The following is a 14708-nucleotide window of genomic DNA, read 5'->3' on the forward strand; positions in this document are numbered from 1 at the left end:
CTTTCCTGCAGAAAAATAATGCACGTGAAAGTGAATGAACCATGGTTGCTATTTTGTCTACCAGTTTTGTTTTTAAAGTGTTATTTTGTCTACCAGGCCATCCTGCTAGTTAGTATTAAATCAAAGATAGATGATCCTCTCGTTCTTCCTCTACCTTCTGCTGGAGGAGGTTGTCAGAAGCCTTCTGCCTTCTCCAAAGAGATCATAATTTAGACTGAACACTGGTGATCTTGAGAGTACATTAAAGCAATGCATCTCCGTACATCTGTTGTGTTTCACGTTTGGTTTCCACGTCATGTCCCCTTCCATCCCAGGTGTCCACTTTCTGGTTTCTCTGCTGCAAAGTCAGTATTGGTGTTACTTAGGAATTCAATCATAAGAATGGGGCTTACATGACCGCTTGTCTCCTCTCTCTTTTGCCAGTTTGCAAGGCATTGTTACTCTCTAGTAGGATCTATAAAAAGAAACCCAAGCAGGGGATCATCCAGTTTGCAGTGGTTCCACTGACCTCAGTGCAGCAAAGGACATTACATTATTGGCATTCCATTTCTGCCCTCCCTTCCTTCCTGCAACGAGCCCAAGTAGCTCGCATTTTATCCTTGACCAACAGCCCTGTGCGGTTGGTTGGGCTGAGAGCCAGTGACTGGCCCAAAGTCACCCAGAGAGTTTCACGGCCAAGTGGGGACTAGAACCCAGATCTTCGGAGCTCCACTCCAGCGCTTTTAACTGCTACATCACACTGGCCCATGGAGGTGGGCTGTGTGGCTTCTGGTTGCAAGTCGGAGTTCACAGGATGTCATGCTCTCTACACAACAACACCATGCATTTCCTCCACACCAGAAAGCAGCATGTCAAGGAAAACAGCTGGAGCCTGGATGTCCTTCTGACATGCTAGTTTTCTGTGTGCAGGATGCAAGAGTGCGGGTGGTATGTATCGGGTGCATGCATGCAGTGAAGCCTGCAACAAAATATTGCAGTTGTTCTTCAGCATGCCAGCCAGCCAGCCATGCTCTTTCCAGGATGCTCCATTCTGCCACAACCACAGTTTTCTATCTGCACCCACACGCCAACCGTCACCCATTCTGGCCACTGGTCACATTCAATCCTTGTTAAGCCACTTGCGGCATTTCCCTGTCCCCTGGGGAATTTTCCTGAGGATTGGTTGTACTTTGGTAACTATTTTGTAGTCTCCCTCTTTTGCAAGGTGCTGCCATTTTTGTAAAGAAGGATCCACACTCAACTCTGAACTTCATAAATAGAGGGAACTGCACCAACTCTGTAAACTTTCTCCTATCTCCTCCCTGGAGGGCTTTGTCCAGCCTCCCACCCTGATACCTCTTCACAGCAGGAAGCATCCCTCAAGGCAGTTATTTTTCTTAGCTGGGGTAAGACAAAGGGCTGTGTTCAGGTAATCAGGACAGACAGAAGGACAGTGGTCATAAGACTGAGCTGGCTGCTCATGTCTCCCAGTAAGTTCTGTGGGGCAAAGATGGAACCCTACTAAGTGAGGGAACCACACCTGCCCCTTGCTCCAAGACGGCTGCATCCCTTACCGAGAAGAGGGTGTAAGAGGGTCCTTATGCAGAAGGAGCTTCTGCGGAAGGGCTGGAGGGGCTGGAGCCCGCAGGGCACCAGAAGCATCTTCTAGGGAGCCCAGTCCGTGGGCCACCGGCCCACCGACCAGCAGCAACAGCCAGGAGCTTTTCCAGCCCGAGATGCAATGCTGGGAGTGGGCCCTGGGGGTTCCTGAATGCAAAGCAAGGGCTCAGCCGCCGCCGCGCTGGCTGCCTTCAGCCACAGGCTCCTCTAAGAGGGTGCTTCTCTCAGAGACGGGAGGCAGGGAGGGAGGGTCGCCACCAAATGCAGCCCGAGAGCAAGGAAAAGGTTCTCTCCAGCTGCTGCTGGGACCAGCCTGTCCCCAGGGCCCGCGAATGGCTGATGAAACCCGGGCCTGGGCCTGTGCACTTGCCGGCTCCTCCCTCCTTCCCTCCCTCCGCAACTTTTTAAAAGGCAGGTCAGGTTTCTCAATCTGGCAGGCATGCAAAACGCTAGCGGCGGGGGGGGGGGGGGCGGTTGAGGGTGGAGGAATTGGAGAGCGCGCCTGCAGTTCTTAAAATAGAAACAGCCCCCCTCTGCTTTTCTTTCCCTCCCACAAAACACGCGCGCACACATCCATCCAGCCTTCCTCTTTCTCAATATAGAGGCGGAAAGTCCATCCCTTTCTCTCGTCTCCTGCCACCTCTCCTGCCACCTTCTCAGACTCCTCGCCCCAGCTTTAAGATGGCCTCCTCATGCACTGGCTTTTAATCATTCAGCAATCTGGGCTGGGTTAATCATTATGCTAATTAAGCTACAGAGCAGGCTCCCCCCCCCCCCCCCCCCCCCCCCCCCCCCCCCATTTCTGGCGCCCCCCCCCCTCCTTCCTTCCTCCCCCTCCATGTCTTTTTGGTCCCTTTCCTGGATGAATCCCCCCTATGAATGCGGGGGGGGGGGGGGTGGAGGCATTCCTGTTTTCTTCTCTCAGGTTTTCTTGGGGTTACATTTTTAGGGTATGCACAAATGTACCAGGACTTTGAGAATCTGTCCCTTATCCCCACGAGACTTCTAAAAGCTAAGGTCTCTTCAAGGCATTCCTCTAAACCAGAGAGGCACAACTTCAGGTTCCAGGAGAATGAGGAATGGATATAACTGGCCCACCCATGTTGAAGTTTTGAGGATTTGCTCCTAGGCTATTCCTTTGTCTCTGCATTCCTATTTTACATGTCTAGGCTGCCGAATAGCCAGAGCTCTCTGGGGAGGATCATAAAACTTAAAAACCATTAAAACTGCAGTATTGTACACAATACTTTAACTGAAAACATATAAAGAGACAGACCACATCTAGCTGAACAGTACCTCTGACATGATTGGAAACTTAGCATAGGATGCCAAATGCCTGGGAGTAGAGGGAGGTCTTAACCTGGTACCAAAAGTAACAATGTTGGTGCCAGGCAGGCCTTATGGGGCAGTTCATTCCAAAACTGGGGGGCCACCAACAAGAAGCCCCTTTCCTTTATTGCCACCATTGAAGAAGGCACCCTGAAGGAGGGCATTCAGTGATAAATGTAGGGTATACATAGGTTCCGGCTGAGAGATTACCAAATACAGTGGTACCTCAGCTCACGAATGCCTCAGTTCTAGACCAAATCAGGTTGTGAACAAAAATTTCATTAAAATTTTGACAGAGGTCGTGAACTCCGCATTGGGTGGCGGCCGCAATTGTGGCCATCTCCCCCTCTCAGCCCCCCGAGTGGGTTCAGCATCATGAACTTGCGGGGATGAGTTCCTTTGAACATCTATTTTTCTGTTCTTCCAGCAACGCATTGCACAGTGAGGCAAACTGAGGCAAGTAAATTCAGGATCATGAGAACAAAGCACTGCACCATCCGAGGAAGTTATAGGCTTGTCTCTTGGGAAGAGAGAAGTTGGCAGTTCCGCTCCCCTTCCTTCCGTCCGTCCGTCCGTCCATCCTTCCCTCCCTCCCTTCCATTTCTTCTGTTGGTGGTTTTGCTGATGAAGGGCATGTGAGCATAGTTCTGTGCTGTGCATTTGTGTTGGGGGAGGAGAACAAAGGGAGAAAGCCGGGGTCCCTCGATGTACTCCCCAATCCCGAGCCTCTGGCTTTGGCCAACCATTCCCTCCTCCTCTTTTTGGCCAACCATTCCCTCCTCCTTTGGCTGTGGAATAGTGGGAGTTGTGGCACTGCTTTCTGTCTAAACATGCGTTGGATTCTACCCTGAGAGGATCACTGCAGAAGGCAAGAGGACAAGCCCCCTCTGCCTCCTGTAATTCACGCACGGTAGGTTGAATCAATATCTCTGAAAAGGAATCCTCTGAAGAGGCCCTTGCAGTTTGGTTAGGTTGTATCTGGGAAGCAGTAACTTGGGGGAAGAGAAAAGATAGTGCCCTCACCCCTTCCATGTACAGAAGCTGGCAAGATCAGGAGTTGAAATGTGTGTCAATACTGGCCAGAGCCGCCATCTTCCAAGGGCAATTGACTAGCCCTGTAGTCTGTCCTGTAGCATTTCCCCATCTGTTCACAGATCTGCCCTGAGGGCTTGCTTCACCTCCTACCTACTGGCAGGTTGGCCGATCCCGTTTTTTCAGGCAGGGTCCAGACAAGCTCGACTGGCACCTGCCTTAAGAATCGTTCTGGTGCCAGGCACTTTCAGACCTGTTTTGGTGCTTTCAGAATTTCCTTCTGTTTATCCCTGCTCCTGCTTTCCCCTGCTTGATTTTAGTATGCATGGCTGGTGGTTTTATCCTGTTTTTATCTGACTAGTTTCTTATCACTGTTTTATGGCTACATGATTGTTTATATTTTTAATTGGCACACACGCCAGAGGTTATTGGGCAGTTTTTAAAATGTCATAAATAAGCAAACATAATGAAAATAACATGTTTTGCATAATTACTGGGGGGATAATATGGGGAAATTTACTATCTTCTTAATGAAGGTATTGCTTCCTTTTCAAGAATGCCAGAAAGAAAACCTTAATCATGGGTAAGGTGATACACTCGTCCACAGCAGAATCTTGAGGGGAAAGCAGTGGATAAAGATGCCCCCATTGTGAAGGCCAGATGCGGAAAATCCACGTGTACTTTCCTTAGGGTTGGGTCAAACATTCCCATGGATTTTTCCACCATGTTGAAAAGCTGCATGCCTGCTCAGGAAATTTATCTACCAAAGCTGATACGTAACTTTTGAGAGGGTTGGATTTCCCAGGTTGCTCTTTTACATTCTCATTACTATGTAATTTGGGATCCTAGTATGATTACGACATTTCCTCAGTCGAAGGCATAGTTAATTTGCCTCAGCGCAATCCTATGCATGGGTGCTGCCAAGTATGTCCCATCGAGTCCCATGGCCCTTAGTTCCAGGTAAGTGTGCCAGGACTGCAGCCTAAAGCAGTCTAAAGCAATATTTGCAGAAGCACACAGGCTCTTGCCGCCTGCCCTGCCTGCCTGCCTGCCTGCCTGCCTATTGCGTACGGGCCAGACTATTGCAACACACCATCCGCCTGACTCACAGCTCTGCAAGGTGCGGAATGCCACACCTCTTTCACCATTCTGTGCAAAAGGCATCAACACACTATTGCATGCGCTGTCACTGCTTTTGGCTGGCGGTGCGTGTCTGGGGTAGATCAGAACTGTGTTAGTCTCTTCAGAAGACCTTGTTGCCGTAAACAAGAGGTTCCTGCCTTGGGCAACCAAACCAAACAGTCACAGGCATTCTGATTTTATCCCTAATCTCCCCACTGAAGGTTGAAGTGGGAAGCAGGAAGGTTGGATTGGTCTGCTGGGAGCTGGAATTTCTCCTAGAATATTCTTTGCAGGGCCATGTAACTGCTGGTAGAACCTCAGCACTGGAAGCATTGGCTAGGATTGGAAAGTAAACTGGTTGATATCCAGGCTCAACCTGGTTGTTGACTGGGCTATAAAAGCCTCTTGATGGCCCTGTTATACACTGTACACTAATCCTCTGTTCTTTTTTTGTTTCTCACTTCCCTGCCATGTCCCCCTCTCAGTAGCCTGCCTGTTGCCCTAAAACGTCCTTTCTGCTGTGGTGGGTGGGTGAGCGGGTGGATGGATGGATATATGGATGGATATTCAGCCAGCTAGACACTCAGCCTCACTCCATTTGATCCACCTGCAATGTTCCTATAATCCAAATCGAAGCAAGGCAAGATGGTAAAAGGGAGAGACCGGCAAGTCCTTGTGTTTATCCACAATGAATGGTTGTAATCTCTTTAGGATCCTAGCCAGGAGGAGGTGGAGGGGGAAGATGGGATGCACCGGCCTGCAGTCATGCATTATTGATAATAACAGCCGTGTCTCTTTAACTGGCTTTGCTCTACGACACTTGAGGGTGCGTGCATCTACATGGCAGCAAGCGCGTGTGTGTGCGCGCGTGTGTGTGTTGAGGCAGGCAGGGAGGCAGGGAGGAAGAGAGGGAGACAGACACAAGCACAACCAGTGCGTGCATCTTTCTTTCTCTGCTCTCAGGATACACATCTCTTGATATATTTCTTTCTTGCTGGAGCAGGCGGAGGAGGAAGAGACGATGGCTCCGTTCCCCACCCTTCTGCAACTCCATTCATCAGGAGCTGATGGGCTCCATTCCCGTGGCCACCTTTCCAGATGATGAGGAGGATTGCTACGAATTCTCCCTTTCTCCATTTGTGAAAACAACTGAGGAGTGGATTCTCTCATGAACAAGGCAATCTGGGGACTCCTGTCTGCTGCGCCAAGAAGGGTGAAGACGAATCAGTCTCTGCCTGAGACTTCCTGGGGCTGGCCATCAGGCTGGATTAGGCAACTAGAGAAATTTGGCTTGTTTTTTCCTCCCGCCACTTCTTCTTCCCCTGTTTGTTTACCTTTCGTCGACGGGATTCCCCCCACCCCGAAGCCCCTTCCACCTCTGGCATTCATCCTTCCTCAGATGCTTCTCCGTACATGAAAGGGCCGGCTGTGTGCACAGAAGGCATGCCATGAGCTAGGACAAACGCTGCTGGAGGTAAGCATGCTCCATCCATCCGCGCATTTAATCCTTTGCAACACAATGCTCCCATCCTTTCTGCTGCCAGCGCACCCCGTCATTGGGTATTGATGTCTGCAGGACGCATCCCACCCAGAGGGTTTTCTCACATCTGCACCAAGGGAGGGACCGTGCTCTGTAATTACATCCTTTCTTAGGGAAGATCAGAACATCTCAGGGCTGGTGTTACATAAGGACAAGCATCCTTGCCTTGCTTTGCGGGCTGCGTTGCTTCTGTCTCCATCAGCTCCTCTGGAGGGCTCTTTGGCAGGCAAATGTGGATGTATGTGCTTTTTGCTGACGGAAGGAAGCTCGATTAGGCACCCTCTTCCCCTCCACCCTGTTTTGGTTTGCTGCATTGCATGGAAATTTTAGCAGCTCTCCACCAAGGCCATCTTCACTGAGGGCTGGGTGTTGAGTGGGCTGCATTGCTGGTACCCCATTTGGAGGGCCACAGCTACGAGCACGGATTGAGGAGGTCTTCTGAAGATGCCACTCGCCTATCTCCACCTGGGCTAGGCAAGGTGCGATGGCCAGGTGGACCCCAAGTGGATCAGTAAGTCCAAAATGAGGTAAAACGAAGCGAAAGGCGAGTCCATACTTTGCTGTTATGGGTTGTACTGCTCTGCCTGCTGTGGAAGATGAAGCCCCTCCATGCAGTTCCTCAGCTTCCATGCCGTATGGAACACTTGTGTGCTTGTGCATGATCTATTTTTAGGTGTAAATCAAGGTGCAGTCCTGGGCACACGCCGCTGAGAGGAAGCTCAGCTGAATTTGGTAAGAGTAGCTTCCATCCCTAGAATTGGGTTTACACCCTGAATTTTCTGGGCCTGTCATTTTTATCTAGATTACTACCGTTTCTTTACTGGTGCTGCTCCTGCGTTGTTGTTGCTGCTGCTGCTGCTGCTTTCTCATAGTAAACTGGCATGCAGAAATGTACCAGGGGACACTTTCCTTGGAATGCAAAAGAGTGGCCTGGAAGAGCTCACCTGTTACATTCCTGCAGGTTCCTGTTGGAAGCCTCCGGGCAGGGTTGAAAGAAAGAAGGAAAGAAAAAGCGCCAACATGTCGTGAGCGGCAGTGGGTTACAGAACGGACTTCTTGGAGGTGTTCTGGGTAGTGGCCACCAAGAACCTGGCTTTGAGACGATGTAGTCACAGATGACATTTCACCAGTGGCTTTCAAAAGCATGATGGCTGGCGGTGTGATGGGCTGGGGGTGGGTGGTAGGCAGACAGCCATTATTTGGGGGATGTCGTTGGTGCTGCCTTGTCATCAGCATGAGATCTGCGGTTACTTGGAGTGCAGAGCTTTGGTTTATCATCAGATTTGAGCTGGGTAGTTTTTTATGATCTGGAGGGCCAAGCCAGCCTGAAACTTGCATGCTTGGTCTTTAAAACACTGCCCTCTCATTCCTTGAGCGCTGAACCCTGTAAAGCATCTTTCAGCCATCATGGCCAGGAGGTTTGCTAACACTTCGACTAGCCTCTGCTCCCATGCCTTTCCTAGCCACTGGATCTACAGATATTAGTCTGCAGAGAGATGTGTCACTTCAGCACAAGAGCTTCACCGGCTGAAATCTGTGGATTGAGGCAGGCGTGAATGGCACGAGAGCAAGGTAGGACCATTTTGTCCTAAAGATCTGGCAACTCCACTGGCTGGTGAAAGATGCCATGCATTTGCCAGAAGACAAACCTTGTGAACTGACTGTACTTCAGCATTAACGTAGCCGTGAATGATCGGGTAGGAATTGATGACATGGGGCCATTCAGGCCAATTTTGTGGTGCCGATTCCCAAGCAGGAGAAATGCTGTGAGCTGATTACAGGGGCCTTACTCTTCGGTGCTTCATCCTCAGCCTGGTTGTCGCCTCCACATGGCTGCCGCATGCCCCTAAATCCAGACATGTGAGAACAGATCGGTCTTATTCTCCGCAGTGATTTAAAGACTGTTCACACATGCTTGGAGAAACTCTTATCTTATTCCTGTCCTTCAGGCCCAGTATTAGAAAGAAATGTCAACAATTAGCCCAGCTGCCAGTTTATCAGTATAGAAAGCGTTTGTACTTTTTCCTAAAGTTGGTGTAAGCAGACCCAAGCTTTCCACTTCCACAGACCCCGTCATCTGTGTCCTAGACGCATGGCCATAAATGAATCTGACACAACACAGCACTTTACCTGGGATCTCTGGTGACGATCCTTTAATATTATCATCCCCAATTTCGGATCCCCATATGCTGTTGGACTACAATTGCTGTCATTCTCTCCAGTTCATCAAATGGTCAGCAATACTGACGCTTGTAGCCCAGCAACATCTGGGGACACATGGCTGGGAAAGTCTGGTCCAGGGTTTAGCTGTCTCAACCAGAGAGAGGAGGTTTCTTGGCTGTAGGAACCAATGAAGTATTCCTTCTTGAGCATCAATAGGATTGCCAGCTTTCAGCAGGTTCTGCTCCTGAGCACCCAGACAACAAACTTCAGTCACAGTGTGTGCAGTGGGGCGGTGGGGAGACACAGGCTGAAGGCTTTATAACCCCCATAGCTGAAGGCATTCACTGAAGGACAGGAGGTGGGGAGATACAGTCAGTCTTATCGTTTCCCCTCTTTGCCTATGAAGTCGTACAGGCCAGGCAAGATCATGATTAGGCCCCATCTCGAGCCTCCCCTCCTGCTTTGGTCAGTGCAAGGCCTCTGACCTTACGGTTCACCATTTAAGTGTCCCGCAATCCCTGGATGTAGTCCTGGAGCATTGTGGGAAAATAAAATGGCAGATCCCAGCTGCCCAGCACCCTCTGAATCAGCCCATGAGGAGCCATTTGTGTAGGAAGAGGGCACTTTGCAGGTGGGGCCTCCAACCTGGCCCCCAAAATCACTATTGTGACATCTCAGTGTCTGTTTCTAGGGACAAGGCCTTGGAGCAGCACATGCTCCTGGCTGTCTAAAATGGCACAATTGGCTGCAGGAGGCATAGAAACATAGAAACAGAGCGAGTCAGAAGGGGTCTCCTGGGCCATCTAGTCTGACCTCCGGCACCAGCCGGCTCCACTCATGACATGCCTGCCACGTGCATGTCCAGCCTATCCTTGAACACCCGCACCGATGGGGCCTCAACGACCTCTCGTGGAAGCCCATTCCACACCCTCGGGGTCCTGACTGTCAGGAAGTGCTTCCTGGCATCCAAATGGAACCTTGGCTCCCTGAGCTTTGCTCCGTTGGAGCGCGTTCTGCCTTCCTCTGCAGGGGAGAACAGGCCTCTACCCACCTCCGTGTGACACCCCCTCACATACCTGTATGTCGCCAACATATCCCCTCTGAGTCTCCTCTTCTCCAGGCTGAAGAGACCCAGTTCCCTCAGTCTCACCTCATACGGCATCCCCTGCAAACCGGCCACCAACCTTGTGGCCCTTCGCTGCATCGTTGTGCATTGCCTTGCCACAGTCATACAGTGGGCAGCATCGTGTCCTTGGATCCTGGGATCCAAATCCTTGCTTAGCAGAAGTCTTGGTGGATGGTCCTGGGTAGGCTGGCAGGACCTCAGCTGCAAAATGAAGAGCATTTGCCATCACTTTTGCAGCCGGTGCATAAAGGCAGGCGGACTGAAACTTCTTGTGTCCTCTGATCTCAAACCTTGTATTGTGATTGAATGTAGTTAACTGGTGGTGAGTGGGAAATGCACTCTGCCCATGCTCAGGGAGTATGCGTTTTTCTTTTGAATATCGCTCCACATGGAGTAGAGGAGAAAGATGGCAGATAAAATAGATTCCAGGACTGATTCAGGAGGAGCTCTACCTTATTTTAAGCCTTATTCACCAGTTGGTGGAAAGGAAGAAGGTAAGTATTTTATACCCTAATAGTATGATGGGTTGATAATCCTACCAAATAAATCTCTCTCTCTCCCATCTATTTATCTATTCTCAGCATTCTCCTTCTTGATTAAATTCTTAGACTCTTGGGATTCCATCATCCATCAGCATTAAGGAACTGAATGTAGGGAGTGACAGTGAGTGCCCTGGGCAGAGAGGGTCGGACTCCGTACTCAGCAGCTGGCGCCGAGTTCTGTGGGATGGATGGCATTCTAGTCTGCATCTGGACGAGGACAAAAGCTGCTGCCCACCCCAAATATTGTGCCGACTGGGGTAGGGAGCACATTTAGCCTGAAGCCAGAGTTACTCTTCGACGTGCGTCTTTATTTCCCCTACATAAAATCCTTCTGGTGGGAGGAAATAGCGCTATTATGTAGGGACAACGCTGCAGTGGCCTCCCCTGCCAGTGGATGCAAGCCAGGCTCACGATAACAACGGATGTTTTGTGGGTTAGCAATAACACCGTTCTCTTAGGATAGCATCGGATCCCCAAACAGATAATTATAAAAACACTCTCCCGTTCATCCAGAGGTTGAGCTGTATTCCTCTCCTTTTTCATGCCCATAGAATCTGGCTTCCGCAGCATCTGTCTCCCCTCCTTTTTTAGAAGGTTTCAAAACAAGATCCTCCTGGTGCATGGAACAGTCTGCAGACAATATTGCTGGGAAGATGACACCTGGTCACCCCCCACCCACAAGAGGGCTATTTGCATTGTGCAGCAAGCAGACACTTCTCAAGGGAGGCTTCCCTCCCCCACCCTTGAAGCAGGTCGTCCTTTGCTCCGTGGCTGCTCCTCACTGCTCGTCCGCCTTCTTTTGAAGCTGTTCTTCAAAGCTGGCCGTGCTTTTCGCTTGTGCTGCATGTCCTGCGACATCCCATGGGCAGCAATAGCGATGCACTTGTGCACTTAGAGGTATCAAGACAAGCATTCGTGTATTTATTGTTGTTGGGTTGCTCCTATAGCGCCACCCGTGTGCATGGTGCATTCAGAGAACCGCTGCCTTCCCCCAAAGAGCACACGGAACAAAATCTGACCCTGTGGAACTGATGGAGGTAGGAGTGTGAATGGGAGGTGGAAACAAGCAGAGAAGTGCCACATGGTTGTTCCTATGACGGGAGGAAGGAGAGGTCACATTCTTCTGCAACCTGGTCCCATCAAGATTATCACTATTATAATTGAAATAGAAATGCAGTATATCTCACCATAGTGCAGGAAACTGTGACCAGGTGAAAGGTACGCCTGCCTTTCAGACTGTTGCCCAGGAGCTGGCTATGGATTGAACCAGTTCTGAACTGTTCCATATCTTAACAGTGGAATTGGACAGAGGGTCTCTTCAGGTAGAGGTCGACTTCAAATCAAGGACTGTCATCTGTAAAAGATTCACAGATTCACAAACACCAGTTAGACCATCCTGATCAGATAACTGTCCAACCGCTTCTTAAAAGACGATTGTGGAAGGGCACACAACCTCTTTTGGCGGCTGGTTCCACTGTCGTGCGGCTCTCACAGGCAGGAAATTCTTCCATGTGTCCAGACTGCAGCTGCTGTGCTGTAGTTTAATGTCATTGTTCCATGTCCTACAATCTGGGATGAATGAGAAGAGGTCTTTTCTTCCTTCTTTATGACAGCCTTTGAGGCACCCGTAGAGTGCTATCATGTCACCTCATAGTTGACTTTCTCAGAGCCGAACGGGCCCAATTCTTACAGCCTCCCATCATAAGACTTATTTTCTAGGCCCTGTGTCATCTTTGTTGCCGTCCTCTGAACCCTCTACAGATTATCAGTATCCTTTTCAAACCTGGGTGCCCAAAACTGAATGCTGTGTCCCAGGTGAGGTTTGACTAGGGCAGAATAGAGGGGAATGAGTGCTTCTCTATTTCTGGAAGTTATGCATCTGTTTGTGCATCCCAAAATAGCATTTGCCCTTTTTGCAGCTGCATCATACTGGAGGCTCATATTTAGCTTCTACAACAGCTTCAAGGTCTTTTTCTTTTTCAGTGCTGTTGAGCCAAGTATTCCTGATCTTGTAATGATGGAGTTGAGGGTTGTTGTTGTTGTTGTTGTTGTTTTTGTCTAGGTGGAGAACTTGGCACTTCTCCCTGTTGAATTTCATTCTGTGGTTTTCTGCTCAATGTTCAAGCTTGTCTAGGTCTCTCTGGATCTTAATTTTGTCTCCAGGGTGTTAGCTATTCCACCTAGTTTAGTATCATCTGCAAATTTGATTATCTTTCCCTGAATTTCTTTATCAAGATCATTAATAAAGATGTTGAAGAGCAGTGGTTCCAGGACTGAACCCCGTGTCGTGAGCTAGGTGTCCCTTCCCAAACGAGGCAATTATGAAAAAGAGTCTTTATTCCATGCAGCTACAAGGTATTCACAAACTCTGAAACACACACTCCAGGTAGAAAGTTGACCTTTCGCTCTGACCCTGTTCACACAAAGCTCTGCCTGTGAACCCTTCAGGGCTGGTCTTTGGAGGGGGTCGCACTACGAAAACGGGCCCGCCAGTGTTCTTCCCTTCGAGTTCCAATTGGTCAAGCCATGAGCGCATCCAGGGGCCCTTGCGTCCTTGTCTCCCGGAGTGTCAAGTCCTCCTCCCAAGGACCCCTCCCCAGCCTGTTCTCCACCAGCTTCTTTCCCACAGTCAGGATGCGGGGGTGGGGGGGCCAGTGGTTGTCCCTGAAGTGCTCTGATCCAGAGTTGGCTCGGGGAGGCTCACCAGGAGAGTTTGGGCATCCGGGACCTCACTTGTCTCAACAACTCCCATGTCAGAGTGAGAATGCCGAGCCATGACTGGGTCGGCTCTCCACTCCCCCTCCTCCGAGTCTGAGCTGCCGTTCCCATCAGAACCCTCCACCTCTTGTGCACAGCTGGGAATCTCATCCGAGCACATGTGCACGACTCTAGTGACCTCTCTCCAGGATGAGAAGCTACACTCTCTGTAACCTATTTTGAATTCAGTTGTGGATCCACCAAGTAGAAGTCCTGTCAAATCCAAGTCCACATTTTGCCAATTTATTTATTGGGACGTCATGCAGCACTTTTTCAAAGGCTTTGCTAAAGTCTAGGTAAATAATGTCATCTGCATTTCCTCTGCACATTTGGGTGGTAAATGCAGCTGAAGAATGAGATTACACAGTTTCGCATAACTTATCCTTAAGAAATCAGTGTCAGCTTCTGCTTATCACTACCTTTTCTTCAAGAGACTGATTTTTAAGTAATATGCTCCAGTAGGAACCAAATCCCTCTGGGACTGAAGTTAGACTAACCGGTCTATAGTTCCCCGATTCGTCCTTCTTCCTTTTCTTGTAGATGGGGACCAGGTCAGCATTCCTCCAGTCACCTGGCACTTTCTCTGTTCGCCAAGATTTCTCAAAGATTATACTTGCGCCAGTTCCTTTAATACTCTAGGAAGGAGGCCGCCAGGTCCTGGGGATTAGAATGCGTCCAGCTCTTCAAGGAGCTCCTTGAGCATTTGTCTTGGATCTGAGGCTGCCATCCTGCCCTTTCATTCAACAGTACCTCCTCTGTCGCAGGTCGCATTTTCTTTTGCAGAAGACTGAGCCAAAGTAGGAATTGAGTCCCTCTGCCTTTTCCTTGTCATCGGTTATCTTTTTGCCATCCTTGTTGAGTTGTAGAATGCTTCCCTTTTTTGTTTTTATTTTATTTTGTATGCAGCTGTAGAAGGCTTCCTTGTTATTTTTAGCTTGCCTTGCTAGTTTCAGTCTGTAACTCACTTCAGCTTTCCTGACTCCCTCCCTGCAAGTTTTTGCTGTCTGTTTATGCTCTTCTTTTGAGACTTGACCTCCTTTCCACATCCTGTACATTTTCTTCTTAGCTTTTAAGTTGTAACCTAACATTTTATGGAGCCATGGCCACTTTATAGTGCAATTTTTACTTTTAGGATAGGCTGAGGAAAGCCTTACTTCGTACAGGTAGGAGAATTTAAGATTTAGCTCTCCCCAGTGCACTCTGAGATTCAATATCTCATAGAAACAGAGCGAGTCAGAAGGGGCCTCCAAGGCCATCTAGTCTGACCCTCAGCTCCAGCCGGCTCTGGTCATGACATGCCCACCATGTGCATGTCCAGCCTATCCTTGAACACCCTCACCGATGGGGCCTCAACCACCTCCCATGGAAACCCATTCCATACCCTCGGGGACCTAACTGTCAGGAAGTGCTTCCTGGTATCCAAATGGAAGCTTGGTTCCCTGGGCTTTGCTCCATTGGAGTGTGTCCTGCCCGGCTCTACAGGGGAGAACAGGTCTCT

The sequence above is a fragment of the Varanus komodoensis genome, unplaced genomic scaffold (assembly GCF_004798865.1).
Source record: "Varanus komodoensis strain SLA01 unplaced genomic scaffold, ASM479886v1 scaffold26, whole genome shotgun sequence".
NCBI classification, from domain to species: Eukaryota; Metazoa; Chordata; class Lepidosauria; order Squamata; family Varanidae; genus Varanus; species Varanus komodoensis.